The sequence below is a fragment of the Artibeus jamaicensis genome, unplaced genomic scaffold (assembly GCF_021234435.1).
Source record: "Artibeus jamaicensis isolate MK-2021 breed Jamaican fruit bat unplaced genomic scaffold, CSHL_Jam_final contig_700, whole genome shotgun sequence".
Classification (NCBI taxonomy): Eukaryota; Metazoa; Chordata; class Mammalia; order Chiroptera; family Phyllostomidae; genus Artibeus; species Artibeus jamaicensis.
The window spans coordinates 11,898,493-11,913,635 of NW_026521930.1; the positions used below are offsets into that span (position 1 = coordinate 11,898,493).

The window sequence follows — 15,143 nt, forward strand, 5'->3', positions numbered from 1 at the left end:
GGCAGTGAGTGAGCACAGCACTGGGCTGGGCAGGCAGAATCAGTGGTTCCTGAGATTCAGGGAGGTTGGAAAAGACACTAATTCTAAAGGGCTGAGGCTATGTTGCTAGGATATCCTAAGATCACATTCCTGGGCTACTCAAGTATCCCAAGAAGGCAGAAATTGTGTTAATCGCTTCTGCTGCAGCCAGGCTACCAAGTCTTAGAAAGGACTAACCTCCTTTGACTCCAGAGCCCAGAGCTGGGCTTCCTTCTGACTCCTTATCAGCTGAGCCTGTGGTCACAGTGCCATTTGCAGCAGGTGTCACTCCACCAGTGCCCAGGCAGGAAAGGTGGCCATGCAGGAGTGCCCTGGCTGCTGGGATGGGAGCAAGGTGGGGAGCTGGCTGCTCTCCTTCTTCATTGGCTCAAGGTGGAGGTCAGAGATGCAGCGCGACACACAATTCTAGGCTTCAGTTATTCAACAAACACTTTAACTGCTCCCAACAAGCAAGGTCGGCAATAAGACATGGGCGAGAAAATGCCTTGGAGACCTGGAAGTCCCAGTAGGGCCCAGGGAAGGTGACAGAGTCTCTTGAAGATTCTAGAAGACGCAGCAGGATTGTGTGAGACTAAATCAGTGGGCTCTGCAGTGGGACTTCCTGGCTTCAAACCCCAGCTTCACAGCTTGCTGTGCAACCTGGGCTAGTTACTTAACCTCTCTCAACCTTAGCTCTCTTCTCTAGAAACTGAGAATCAAAATAAAAACTACTTCATGTGATTGTTATGAGAACTAAATCAAACAAGCCAAAGAAAGCACTTAGCACAGTACCTGGTCTGTAGTAAATATTCAACTAATGCCAGCCATTATAAGCCATTATAAGCCATAAACTTCAGAGAAAGAAGAACAAAGTAGGAGGGATCACAATATCTGATACTAAACTGTATTACAAGGCCACTGTAATCAAAACAGCCTGGTACTGGCATAAAAACAGGCACATAGACCAATGGAACAGAACAGAGAGCCCAGAAACAAACCCAAGTCTCTATGGGCAATTAATATTTGACAAAGGGGGCAGTAACATAAAATGGACTAAAAGTAGCCTCTTCAACAAATGGTGTTGGGAGAACTGGACAGCTACATGCAAAAAAAAAAATGAAACTTGAGCACCAACTTACACCATACACAAAAATAAATTCAAGGTGGATAAAAGACTTAAATATAAGCTGTGACACCATTAAAGTCCTAGAGGAGAATATTGGCAGGAAAATCTCAGATATTTCACGCAGCAACATTTTTACTGATATGTCCCCTAGAGCAAGGACGATAAAGGAAAGAATAAACAAATGGGATCTCATCAAAATAAAAGCTTCTGCACAGCTAAAGAAAAGAGTATTAAAATAAAAAGAAGCCCTGGCTGGTATAGCTCAATGGATTGAGCATGGGCCTGTGAACCAAAAGATGGCTGTTTGATTCCCCGTCAGGGCACATGCCTGGGTTGCAGGCCAGTTCCCAGCAGAGGCCCGTTCCCAACAGGGGATGCATGAGAGACAACCATACACTGATATTTCTCTCCTTCTCTCCTTCCCTTCCCTTCCCTTCTAAAGATAAATAAATAAAATTAAAAAAAAAACATTTAGTGCTCCCTTCGGCAGTATATATACTAAAATTGGAACGATACAGGGAAGATTAGCACGGCCCCTGCGCAAGGATGACACGCAAATTTGTGAAGCGTTCCACATTTTTATTAATATTCGACAAAGGGGGCAGTAACATAAAATGGAGTAAAGATAGCCTCTTCAACAAATGGTGTTGGGAGAACCGGACAGCTACGTGCAAAAAAATGAAACTTGAGCACCAACTTACACCATACACCAAAATAAATTCAAGGCAGATAAAAGACTTAAATATAAGCCGTGACACCATTAAAGTCCTAGAGGAGAACATTGGCAGGAAAAATCTCAGATATTTCACATAGGAACATTTTTACTGATATGTCCCCTAGAGCAAGGGACATAAAGGAAAGAATAATAAACAAATAGGATCTCATCAAAATAAAAAGCTTCTGCGTGGCTAAAGAAAACAGTATTAAATTAAAAAGACAACCAACTGTATGGGAAAACATATTTGCCAATGATACCTCAAACAAAGGTTTAATCTCCAAAATATACAAAGAACTTACACGACTCCACTCTAAGAAGACACCCAACCCAATTAAAAAATGGGAAAAGGACTTGAACAAACACTTCTCCAAGGAGGACATACAGAACATTCAGAGACACATGAAGAGATGCTCAATATCGTTAGCTATCAGAGAGATGCAAATTAAAACCACAATGAGATACCACTTTACACCTGTCAGGATGGCTATCATAAACAAAGCAACAAACAACAAATGTTGGAGAGGTTGTGGGGAAAAGGGGTCCTTAGTTCACTGTTGGTGGGAGTGCAGACTGGTACAACCATTATGGAAAACAGTATGGAATTTTCTCAGAAAAATAAAAATCGACCTGCCTTTTGACCCAGCAATTCCACTGCTGGGATTCTATCCTAAGAGTCCTAAAACATCAATATCAAAGAACCTGTGCACCACAATGTTCATAGCAGCACAATTTACAATAGCCAAGAGTTGGAAGCAACCTAGGTGCCCATCAGTAAATGAATGGATCCAAAAATTGTGGTACATATACACAATGGAATTCTATGCTGCAGAGAGAAAGAAGGAACTACTACCATTTGCAACAACATGGATGGAACTGGAAAGCATTATGCTGAGTGAAATAGGCCAGGTGCTGAAAGACAAATACCATATGATCTCACCTTTAACAGGAAGCTATACAACAAAACAAACAAGCAAGCAGAAAAAAAAAAAACAAAGACACTGAAATAGAGAACAAGGGGATAGTGACCAGAGGGGAGAAGGAAGGGAAGTTAAGGGGAAAAAGGGGGAGGGATTTGGAGGAACAAATAGGAAGGACACAGGGACGAGAACTAAGGGGGGTGGAAATGGGAGGGAGGTGGGGAGCAGGGGGCGGGGGAGGCTGGGATGGGAAAAATGGACAAAAAACTGTACTTGAAAAATAACTAAATAAAATTTAAAAAAAAGAAAAAGAAAAAATCAAGCCATAAATAAATACAAAAAAAAAAAGAATATCCAGAGACACATGAAGAGATGCTCAATATCGTTAGCTATCAGAGAGATGCAAATTAAAACCACAATGAGATACCACTTCACAACTGGTCAGAATGGCCATCATAAACAAAGCAACAAACAAGTGTTGGCGAGGTTGTAGGGAAAAGGAGACCCTAGTTCACTGTTGGTGGGATTGCAGACTGGTACAACCACTATAGAAAATAGTATGGAATTTTCTAAGAAAACTAAAAATGAATCTGCCTTTTGACCCAGCAATTCCACTGCTAGGATTATATCCTAAGAACCCTGAAACACCAATCCAAAAGAACGTATGTACCCCAATGTTCATAGCAGCACAATTTACAATAGCCAAGAGTTGGACACAACCTAAGTGCCCAGCAGTAAATGAATGGATCAAAAAACTATGGTACATTTACACAATGGAATTCTATGCAGCAGAAAGAAAGAAGGAGCTCCTACCCTTTGCAACATCATGGATGGAACTGGAAAACATTATGCTGAGTGAAATAAGCCAGGCGGTGAAAGACAATTACCATATGATCTCACCTTTAACAGGAACCTAATCAACAAACAAGCAAGCAAAACATAACCAAAGACACTGAAATAGAGAACAGGCGGACAGTGACCAGAGGGGAGAGGGGAGGGAATTTCAGAGGAAAAGGGGAAGATTTACAGGAACAAGTATAAAGGACACATGCACAAAAACTAAGGGGGGGGTGGAAATGGGAGGGTGGTGGGGAGCACTGGGGCAGGGGCTGGGATGGGAGTAAAAAACAGAAAACTGTACTTGAACAATAATTAAATTTTTTTTAAAAAGCCATCGACTTCAGAGGTGAACCTTGACAGACAGTGTGAAGTTCGATTTTATGTGTCAACTTGCCCAGACTGTTACTCAGTTGTTTGGTCAAGAAGCATCGGTCTGGATGTTGCTATGAATGTGTTTTGAGATGTGGTTAACATTTAAGTCAACTTGAGGAAAACACACTACCCTCCACAATGTGGTGAGCTTTATCCAGTTAGTCCAAGAGAAGACACTGAGGTTCCACCAGGAGGAAGGGGTTCTGCCTTCGACGGCCTTCAGACTTGAGTGCCACCACATCGACTCTTGCTGAAATTTCCAGTCTGCCAGCTTCTCCTGTGGATTTCAGACTTTCCAGGCCCCACAGCCTCTCTCTATAAATATACATCTTATTGGTTCTGTTTCTCAGGAGAATCTTGACTAACACAACAATAGTGAGACTTCCAATCCATGTTCCTGGCTCGGAAGAGGGGTCAATGTGAGGGGATGAGGCAACACTTGTTATGGAGAGAAAAGGAAGTAGAACAAATGAAACATACACTTGGTGCCAGGTACTTTACATGTGACAAGAGGTGAGCACATGTGCTCACTTCACTAGCACATACACTAAAATCAAAATGATACAAAGATTAGCATGGGTCTGCACAAGGATGGCATGCAAATCTGTGACACATTCCATATTTTTTAGAAGGAGGTAAAAGGGAGATAAATGTGACGGAAGGAGATTTGACTTTGGGTGGTAAACATACAATACAATATACAGAAGATATATTAATATAGAACTGTGCATTTAAAACCTATATAGATTTAGTGACCAATGTCACCCCAATAAATTTAATTAAAATTTTTTAAAAGAGGGGGGGAAATGACATTTCACGAAGAGACGACTGAGGTTCAGAGAGCTTAAGTGACCTATTCAACATCACCAACAAGGAAAGGAGTTGTCTACATCAGGACCCAAATCTGAATCACGTATCCATGACTTTTCCCATCAGTCCAGGTGAATGCTGTCAGAGGACGAGAAGGACCAGCACATCAGGGAAAGGGGGGGAGGGCTGTATGGGAGGCACAGGGACAGAGAAAGGGCACAGGCTGAAGGGTCAGAGAAAACCACAGAACCCAACCCAGTCAGGACAGGAAATGTGAGCCCAGCACTGTTTAAAAGGTTAACTGCATTTTATTGAAAGATATCTTTTGGATGCAGCTTCTCTTCTTCCTTGGATCTCCAACCTTCCACCTGCCCTGCAGATTTCAGACTTGCCAGTCCCATGACTATGTGTGTCACTTCCTTAAAATAAACCTGTCTGTAAATAGATGCTAGATAGATATAGATAAAAAGATTGATAGATCTAGGTCTATCTATGCATCTATCCATCTACTATATACACATCCTAGCTGTCCTGTTGCTCTGGAGAACTCTAACACAAAGGGGGCATTAGACTGTGGCCAGGAACCACAAGGACAAACATCCCAAACAGAGGCCCCGGGGGTAGGTTGTACTGGGGAGGTGGAGCAGGCCAGCTGGGCTGCAGTGCAGAGAGAATATGAGGCAATTAAGCAGGTCAAGCAACTTGAGTTATGTGGAGAAGAGACTCAGAGGCTTTGGAAGAGTCAGGAGGCAAAGTGGGGGTGCCTGGAGCTGCCCTTGCAGAAGAGGCACTGCATGAAGCACACTGACAGACTCCCACCATTGTATTTACTGCCAAAGGCCAAACCAGGCTCATTGCAGACCTGTGTTTGAGATGAAGAAGAAACCTACCTCTCTTATGGGACCAGTGACGTTACATACAAATGTGGACACGTAGCTCAGTTACAAGGCAGAAACACTTGAAAAGGTGTAGAGGGTGAGCAGAAGGAGCTGGGTCAGCTGAGGCTCTCTTGTGGAGTATGGGCATGGCCTCCCTACACAGGGATCTGGAATGTGTGGTACTGCAAAGTGGATTGCTGGTGCATTTCTGAGTCTCAGGCGATTCTGAATGCAGGGGCTATCAGGAAAGAACATTCTGCAGACAGAGGCTCTGAAAGACAGGTATGTGGGAGCTGGTTTTACCCTGGAGCCCTGCTCACAGCCTGGTGCCAAATGATATCATCCCCACCAGAATCTCTAAAAGCTGACCTTGGTTAGTAAGTAACCCTGAGAAGACTTCCTTTGCCAGTTCAGGAAAGAAAATGGCCCAGACTTGATTCCTGGTGGCAAGGTGGAGTCATTTAGTTCCAGGCGCTTCTCTCTTCTTTATTAACAGGCTTCCTGCTGGGAACAGAAGTTATACCTGCCCTTCTTAATTGCTAATTGCTATAAAATCATATATCTGCACCCTTTATTTCTTTCGATGATGTAGACACCAAAATAGAACACAGAGCAGAAGTCAATAACCTTGATGTTTTAGAATGTCAGAGCCAGCATTCCATTTCTAGCAACATGGAAGCCCAGCTTTCCTGAAAAATCCCCCTGCTCTAAAACACCTAAAAAGAAAAAAAATACTCTAGTAAAACATATAAAACAAAATTTAGCATTTTGACCATTCTTAAGTGTATAGTGTTTGATGGTATTTAAGTACACTCATATTGTTGTGCAACCATCACCACCATCCAACTCCAGAACTTTTTCATCTTTCTAAACTGCAACTCCGTGTCCATTCAACAGTAACTCCCAATTTCCTCCTTGCCCCCAATCCTTGGCAGTCTCTATTCTACTTTCTGTCTCTGTTGACTTTGACCATTCTAGGTACCTCATATAAGAGGAACCATACAATATTTATCCTTCTCTCTGGTTTAATTCACTTAACATAATGTCTTCAAGGTACATCCATGTTTTAGAATGTCTCGGAATTTCTTTTTAAGGTGGAATAATATTCCATTGTATGGGTAGACCACATTCATTTGTCAATGGACATCAGGTAGTTTCAACTTTTCAGCTATTGTGAATAAGATTGTTATGAACATCACTAGTGTACAAATATTTGTATTGAGCCTGATTTTTCTTGGCTTAGTTTTAGTGATTTTTTTTTAGAAATTTATTTTTTTCTGACTGTGAAAATTATTGCTATAAGTTTTCTCAAAGTCTCTTATTATCTTTGTAATTTTTTGCTGTATTTATGGTTATGTCCCCTTTTTAAATCTTCATATTTTTGTGTCTATTTTCACTCTCTCCCTCTCTCTTCTTTTAGAGAATAAAGTTTTTATTCACTTTCCAAAAGAGGAGAGGGGCATGGTATGAAGAGATATACCATCTTTCTCTCTCTCTCTCTTTTTTTTTTTAGAGCATCTGATCAGAGATTTACCAACTGCATTACTCTCTCAAACAGCTAACGATATTAGCTAGAATTGCATTCAGCTGTGGATTGGGAAAAACCTCCAAATAACAGTACTTTAACAAAATTCTTTTTCTTATTGTAAAATATCCAGGGCTCCATCCAGGTTTACCCTGGCAATCCATGGTGTTTGACAGCCAAGCTCCTTTGATCTTGTTGTTCTTTCATTATCCAGGGAAGGAAAAGTCACTCTCCAATATCCAAAGGTCACCTTTTGGTTGAAGATAATTTCTGGAGCTCCAGCCAGAATTCCAGGTGGGAAGAAGGAAGAGAGAGAGAAAAAAGACTTATCTCCTCTCTTTATATCTCCTGATATTGCACACACCACTTCTGCTCATGCCATATTGGCCAGAACACAATCATATAACCAATCAACTTGCAAAAGAGTCAAGAAAATGTTGGGATTTTTTGTTTTCTCTTCTCCAAACCTTCATGCTGTTGCTGTCCTGCTTTTTACATCTAGCTATGTTATAAACTCCACAATACCAGGCTTATTTTGCTTTTAAACAGTCAATTACATTTTTAAAAATTAATAAGAAAAATTATTTTTTGTTTCCATTTCCAGAGGTCTTCATTCCTATGTATACATCCAAGTTTCCATCTGGTGTCATTTTCCTTCTGCCTGAAGAACATTCTTTATCTATTATTTCTTTACAGTGCATATCTGCAAGAAACAAATTCTCCCACCTTTAGTGTATTTGAAAATGCTTGGGGTTTTTTCTTGAAGAATATCTTCACTAGATATTGAAGTGTAGACTGACTTTTTTTTCTTTAGCCTTTAAAGATGTTCTGATGTCTTCTAACTTATTTTGTTTCTGACAAGAAATCTGTAGTAATTCTAACCTTTGTTCTTCTATATTTAATGTATCTTTTCCTCTGAAATTTAAATGATTTTTTCATTATCACTGGTTTTTAGCAATTTGGTGATATGTGCCTGCATTTGGTTTTCTTTGTTTATTCTGCTTGAAATTCTTTGAGTGTCTTGGATATCTGGGTTTATAGTTTTCATCAAATTTGAAAGAACTTTGGCCAGTATCTCCTCAAATATATTTCTTTCCTTACCCTCCTTCTGAGATTTTAATCATACAATTACACATACACATAGTTACACATACTGCTTACTACTTTCGCACAGGTCAGAGAGGATACTGAATTGCCCAGTATCGGAGAGGGAGCTGGGAAGGAGGGGCAGCTTTCTCCCAGACAGAAATGCTGGCAGGGGCCATTGTTCCTTCGATGAGTGCTCTCCCCACAAAGCCAGCAGGTGGGTGCCATGTCTGAGACTCCATCAACCTGGGTCACACTGTTTGTTCTGCCCTGGTGATTCCCTGGGCAGGGAATCATTCCTGTGAGCCCTGCCCCACCCAACTTTCAGGCCAACCCAATATTTCTAGTGGCTTTCCCAAACAAATGGCTTATTGTGGCTCATGCTTCAGATTTTCCTAGAATCCCTTAAACAAGCAACATCTGGCTGCAACGTACCCTTAACCTCTTGCTAAGTGACCCCAGGTCCAGCACTAGCAGTGCTTGCCTTGACTCACAGCTTGGCCCAACCGGGGTACCTCCAAGCCCAGCACAAGTAGCAGCAATCAGTAGATCGCTTTGTAGCTCATGCCAGGTGGCCCTAGGCAGAACACAGGTGGTGGCTGACCTTGGTCTGCACCTCTAAGGAGGCCTCGGAGCCAGCTTGCTCAATGGACATCTTCAGATGACACTGAAGCATCCCTATCCAAGCACCTCCACAAGTGACATGTTCAAGGGGTAGACTCAGTAGCACTGAGTGCCACTGAGGTAAGTCCTGCTCTGTGGGGTGGGCCCCTCACAGCTGATCCTCAACAGTGGTCAGAGGAGAGTTGTGCATCCAATCTTGCAGCTGATCAGTCTGGAAGTAAATTCTTCCCATTAACGCTACAATAGCAATCGACTACAACAGACGGATGTAAATAGCTCAGATGAAGTGGGGAACACCTCAAGTACCCATCTTGGGTAATCAGGGAGGCTGTGGCACTGGATCCTACAGAACCCCTACAACATTAGGCTACACTACCAAGCCTGAGAGACATGGCAGGCCCACCTAATACAATACACAGAAATAAAACAGGGAGGCTGCCAAAATGAGGAGACAAAGAAGTGTGTCGCAAATGAAAGAATACAACAAAACTCCAGAAAACAGCCAAACAAAATGGAGACAAGCAAGCTACTAGATGCAGAGTTCAAAACACTGGTTATAAGGATGCTCAATGAACTTAGGGGAAAAATCAACAACATAAAAAAAGACCCATCAGAAACTAAGGATCCACTAACTGAGAATAATTTACAGAGACTCAATAACAGAGTATGTGAAGCTGAGAAACAAATCAGTGATTTGGAATATAAAGAAGAAAAAAACACCCAATCAGAACAACAAAAAGAAAAAAGAATCTGCCAGCCAAAATGGAGGCATAGGTAGATATGCTTCACTTCCTCACACAATGAAAAGAAGGATGACAACCAATTTAAAAACAAAAATCAATCAGAATTGCCATAAAAACAAACAGTATGGAAGTCCAATAACCAAGGAGTTAAAGAAGAAACTTTCATCCAGACTTACTAGTCTGGAGGGGTGGAGACAGGAAGCCAAGGCCAAGAGGACACATGACCAGAAGGTGGCTGGTGGACTGGGCAGGTGAGGTGGAATCTGGTCATCCCACATTTGTGTGCAGATAAGCCAGGAGGAACAACTGGGGAGTGAGACAAACTGCACAATCCATGGTTCTAATGCGGGGAAATAAGGCCTCAAAACCTCTGGCAGTAAAAACCTATGGGGTTGAGGCAGTGTGAGAAACTGCCAGTCTCACAGGAGAGGCCCATGGGATCCTAGAACATACCCAAGCCCACCCACCCAGGAATCAGCACCTGAAAGGACACAATCCATTTGTGGCAAGTAGGGGAGGGACAGATAGAAGGGTAAACCAAGAGCCAAGAGACAGAGCCAAGCAAGCAGCATTTTTCCCTCTCTCACCCCTACTCTACAAACAACACCACAACACAGTGAAGTGCCCTGCTCTGGAAAATACCTATGGCTGTGCCCCTTACAACATAACAGGTGTGCCCAGACAAAACAAATATGGCCAAAATGAAAGAACAGATCAAACTCCAGAAAAAGCCCTGGCTGGTGTGTTTCAGTGGGTTGAGTCTAGGCCTGTGAACCAAAGGGTCACCAGTTCAATTACCAGTCAGGGCACATGCCTGGGTTGCAGGCCAGGTCCCCTGTAGAAGGTGTGAAAGAGGCAACCACACATTGATGTTTCTCTTCCTCTCATTCTCCCTGCATTGCCTCTGTCTAAAAATAAGTAAATAATATCTTTAAAACAAAACAAAGTAAAAATAAACCCAGAAAAAGAACTAAGCCACAAGGAGATAGCCAACCTATCATATGCAGAGTTTAAAACACTGGTAATCACGATGATTACAATCAGGATGCTCAGAGAAATGACTGATTATGGTAGCCAATTAAAGGAAGAAATGAAGGCTACGCAAAGAAAAATATACAGAGAACCAACAGTGAAGGGAAGGAAACCACGACTCTGATCAATGATTTGTAACAAAAAGAAGAAATAAACATCCATCAGAACAGAATGAAGAAGCAAGAATTCAAAAAAATGAGGAGAGGCTTAGGAACCTCTGTGACAACTTTAAAGATTCCAACATCTGAATCATAGGGGTGCCAGAAGGAGAATAGAAAGAGCAAGAAATTGAAAACTTTTTTTAGCAAATAATGAAGGAAAACTTTCCCAATCTGGCAAAGGAACTAGACATGCAAGTCCTGAATGCTCAGAAAGTCCCGAAGAAGTTGGATCCCAGAAGAAACACTCCAAGACCTATCATAATTAAATTACCCAAGATTAAAGATAAGGAAAGAATCTTAAAAGCAGCAAAAAAAAAAAAAGAGAGTTACCTACAAAGGAGTGACCATAAGACTAACAGCTGATTTCTCAAAAGAAATCTTACAGGGAAGAAGGGATTGGAAGGAAGTATTTAAAGTCATGAAAGTCAAGGACCATCCAAGGTTACAAAGTTTTCATCTAAAATGAAAGAGCAGATAAAGTGTTTCTCAGATAAGGTCGAATTAAAGGAGTTCATCATCAGCAAGCCCTTATTATATGAAATGTTAAAGAGACTTATCTAAGAAAAAGAAGATCAAAAACTATGAGCAGTAAAATGACAACTAACTCACAACTATCAACAACTGAATCTAAAAAACAAAAACAAACTAAGCAAACAACTAGAACAGAAACAAAAATTGCAGAAATGGAGATCACATGGAGGGTTATCAGTGGGGAGGGAAGGGGAGAATGGAGGGAAAGGTACAGGGAATAAGAAGCATAATTGGTAGGCACAAAATAGACAGGGGGAGGTTAAAAATTGTATAGCAGCCCTGGCTGGTGTAGCTCAGCGGATTGAGTGTGGGCTTATGAACCAAAAGGTTGCTGATTTGATGCCCAGTCAGGGCACATACCTGGGTTGCAGGCCAGGCCCCCAGTATGGGGTGTGCAAGAGGCAACCACACATTGATGTTTCTCTCCCTCTCTTTCTCCCCTTTCCCCACTCTCTAAAAGAAAATAAATAAAATTCTTTTTTAAAAAAGAATTGTATAGCAAATGGAGAAGCCAATTAACTTACATGCACAACCCATGGACATGAACTAACTGGGGAGAAATACTGGAGGGAAGAGGCGGTACAGGGCATAGGGGAATAAAGGGGAGAAAAAATGGGACAACTGTAATAGCATAATCAATAAAATATACTTTAAAATAAATAAATGAATAAATGTATTTTTAAAAGAATACAAAAAAATGAATGTAAAGTGTAAGGAGACTCTGAGACAACTTCAAGCATACTAACGTTCGTATCATGAGAGTGCTGAAAGGAGAAGAGAGACAGCAAAAAATTGAAAATCTATTTGAAAAAATAATGACAGAATACTTTCCTAACCTGGTGAAGAAAATAGACATACAAGTCCAGAAAGCTCAAAGGGTCCCAAACAACATGAACCCAAAGAGGCCCATACCAAGAATCACCATAATTAAAATGTCAAAGATTAGTCCTGGCTGGTGTGGCTCAGTGGATTGAGTAAAGACCTGAGAACCCAAGGTCTCCAGTTTCCCAATCAGGGCACATACCTGGGTTGTAGGTCCCCAGTTGGACACATGAGAGAGGTAACCACACATTAATGTTTCTCTCTCTCTTTCTCCCTCTCTCTAAAAATGAATAAAAGTCTTAAAATAAAATAAAACAAAACAAGATAAAATAAAATGCCAAAAATTTAAAGACAAAGAGAGAATCTTAAAAGCAGCAAGAGAAAAGCAGTTAGTTACCTACAATGTAGCTCCTATAAGACTATCAGCTGACTTCTCTAAAGAAACTTTGCAAGCCAGTAGGGACAGGCAAAAGATTTAAAGTGACGAAAAGCAAGGACCTATAACCAAAACTACTTTACCTAGAAGAGCTATCATTTTGAATTAGAGGACAGATAAATAGCTTACCAGACAAGACAAAGCTGAAGGAGTTCATTACCACCAAACCAGTATTATAAGAAATGTTAAAGGAGACAGAGAATAGAAGATCAAAAATGTAAGCAATAAAATGGCATTAAATATATATCTATCAACAATTGAATTTTAAAAAATTAATAAACAACCAAGCAAGGCAGAAACAGAAAAAAAGTAAGTGAATACAACAAAAGAAGTGAAAGATTTATACCACAAAAATGACAAAACATCATAAACCAAAAATTAGATTAGTGGTTACCAGGCCAGGGGCTGGGGTTAGGGGAGTTAAGTTAGGCAGTGGAAGTTTCTTTTGGTGGTGATGAAAATGTTCTGGAATTAGATAGTATTGATGATTGCACAACTTTGTGAATATATCAAACACCACTAAATTGTACACTTTCTAAGGGTGAATTTCATGAGGTGTGAATTATATCTCAACAAAAAGAGCGAGAGGAAAGAATAAAACCAGATGACAAGAAGTAAATGAGATTGATTAGTTAACCAAAGCCTTTTTTAAAAGATTTTATTTATTTGTTTTAGAGAGATGGGGAAGGGAGGGAGAAAGAAAGGGAGTGAAACATCGATGTGTGGTTGCCTCTAGCACGCCCTCTGCTGGGGACCTGGCCTGCAACCCTGGCCTGCATGTGCCCTGACTGGGAATCAAACTGGCGATGCTTTGGTTTACAGGCCTGTGCTCAATCCACTAAGCTACACCACCCAGGTCCTCCAAAGCCTTTTTTGACTTCCATATGAGTCCAATAAATTGACCTTTTAGCCTGAAGACACGTGCTGAAAATTTCCACCAATAACAACCTAAATTTTTTTCTCATATTGCCTCTTCTTTGCAGGAATCCTCAGTGGTTATCCTGACATGGCTCATAAAGTAATGGGTAAAAAAATGCCATTTATATCCACATATCTTGAGACACCTCCAGGTTCTATAAAACAGCTTAGATCCTTTCAACAATTTGCAGTGTCAGTCCTCTTTGATTTAACATCTGTGATTTCCAAGGTGACAAAGGCACAACCCTGATAATTATATTGTGTTCTGTTGCCTAGACTCAATAACTAAAGGAAACACTATCTATTAGCAATAAATAAAAATAAAAAGATAATTTTCCCATGCAAAAAAAGCCCATAAAGATGGATAGGTATAAAGTATTTTGTGTAGTTATAGGCACATAGTAGGTGCTCAATAAATGTTAGCTATTATTATTACTGTACTGCTAGTGAGTGTGTATAGAATTCACAGGCCTTCCATTACTCCCTCTGTATTGAATTCCTCTCCTTCTCAAGTTTCCATTATTTGGCTTCCCCTAGTTAATCTTCCATAGTCCTGAGAGATGACTGGGTAAGAGTTAATAAATTGACTCAAGCTGAGATATCAATGATTAATAGAGCCTTCTAGTCACTTATCTTGTAGTCACTTGCCACTTAGAAACAGGTTGGGAGCTCACTGAAGCTAAATGGATTTAGGAAGTTGTGAAGCATGAGCCAAGACAAGCCATTCATATGGAAAAGCCATTGTTAACAGCTATAAATTGAGTGGGACATAGACTCAGGGGATCTCCAGGGTGTGATAAACTGTGTTAGCCATGTTGATTAGCCTCAGATATGACACTTTCCTGCCAGCTCTGTGGCTCTGTGGAGGAAAGGCTCAGAAAAGGGACAATAGCCTCTGCCCATCTTTCTGTCTGGGGAAAAAAGCTGTCCCCCAGCTGCTGCCTTGATGCCAGACACTTCAGGTCCTCCAAGTATGCCACTGGTGCCTTCCAAGCTGCTACCGCTGTGCTGGAGCTCAGAGGGAGTGAGTCTGAGTAAGTCCATGCATGGGTTAAGAGGAATTGTGTGGGACTCTAGAATTTCTTCTAGTGACTCAATCTCTGCTGGTTTCTGCAGACAGAAGTTATGAGGACTTATCTTCCTGGCACTGGAACCCTGGGCTGGGATGTCTGGTGTGGGGCTAGGACTCCTCACTCCCAAGATATCCCTCCCAAATTTTTATCCACTACATGTGAATGTAGGAGCAGCCTGTTCTGCGTCTCTGCCCCTCCTACCAGTCTGAATGGATGTAGTTTCTTCAGACTTCCATCCAGCTTGATTTCTGACAGTTCTGAGTGATGGTTGTTCTTTAGTTTGGTTTTAATTTTGATGTGATTGTGTGAGGAAGTGAGTTGTACTTATGTCTGTTGCCATCTTGACTGGAAATCCCAGAGATTTTTTTTTTAACTTGGCCAAAACTGACAGCTGACAGGGGTCTGGAGGGAGGCTTGCATGAGATTTAAAGACTCTGAAGTGACTGTGATCCACTGAGGGCCCCACCTGAATCCCACTGGTCTTCTTGCCATTTCTCAGACTCACCTGACAAT

General features: G+C 41.2%; 2 non-coding genes across 2 annotated transcripts; both read left to right on the forward strand.

Moving 5' to 3' along the window:
• Positions 1 to 1,618: 1,618 nt before the first annotated feature.
• On the forward strand, positions 1,619 to 1,725 carry LOC119056290 (U6 spliceosomal RNA). The gene has a single exon (XR_005083857.1). It is a non-coding gene; the product is annotated as a U6 spliceosomal RNA (small nuclear RNA).
• Positions 1,726 to 4,514: 2,789 nt separating this feature from the next.
• Positions 4,515 to 4,617, forward strand: LOC119056286 (U6 spliceosomal RNA). The gene has a single exon (XR_005083854.1). It is a non-coding gene; the product is annotated as a U6 spliceosomal RNA (small nuclear RNA).
• The last annotated feature ends 10,526 nt before the right edge of the window (positions 4,618 to 15,143 follow it).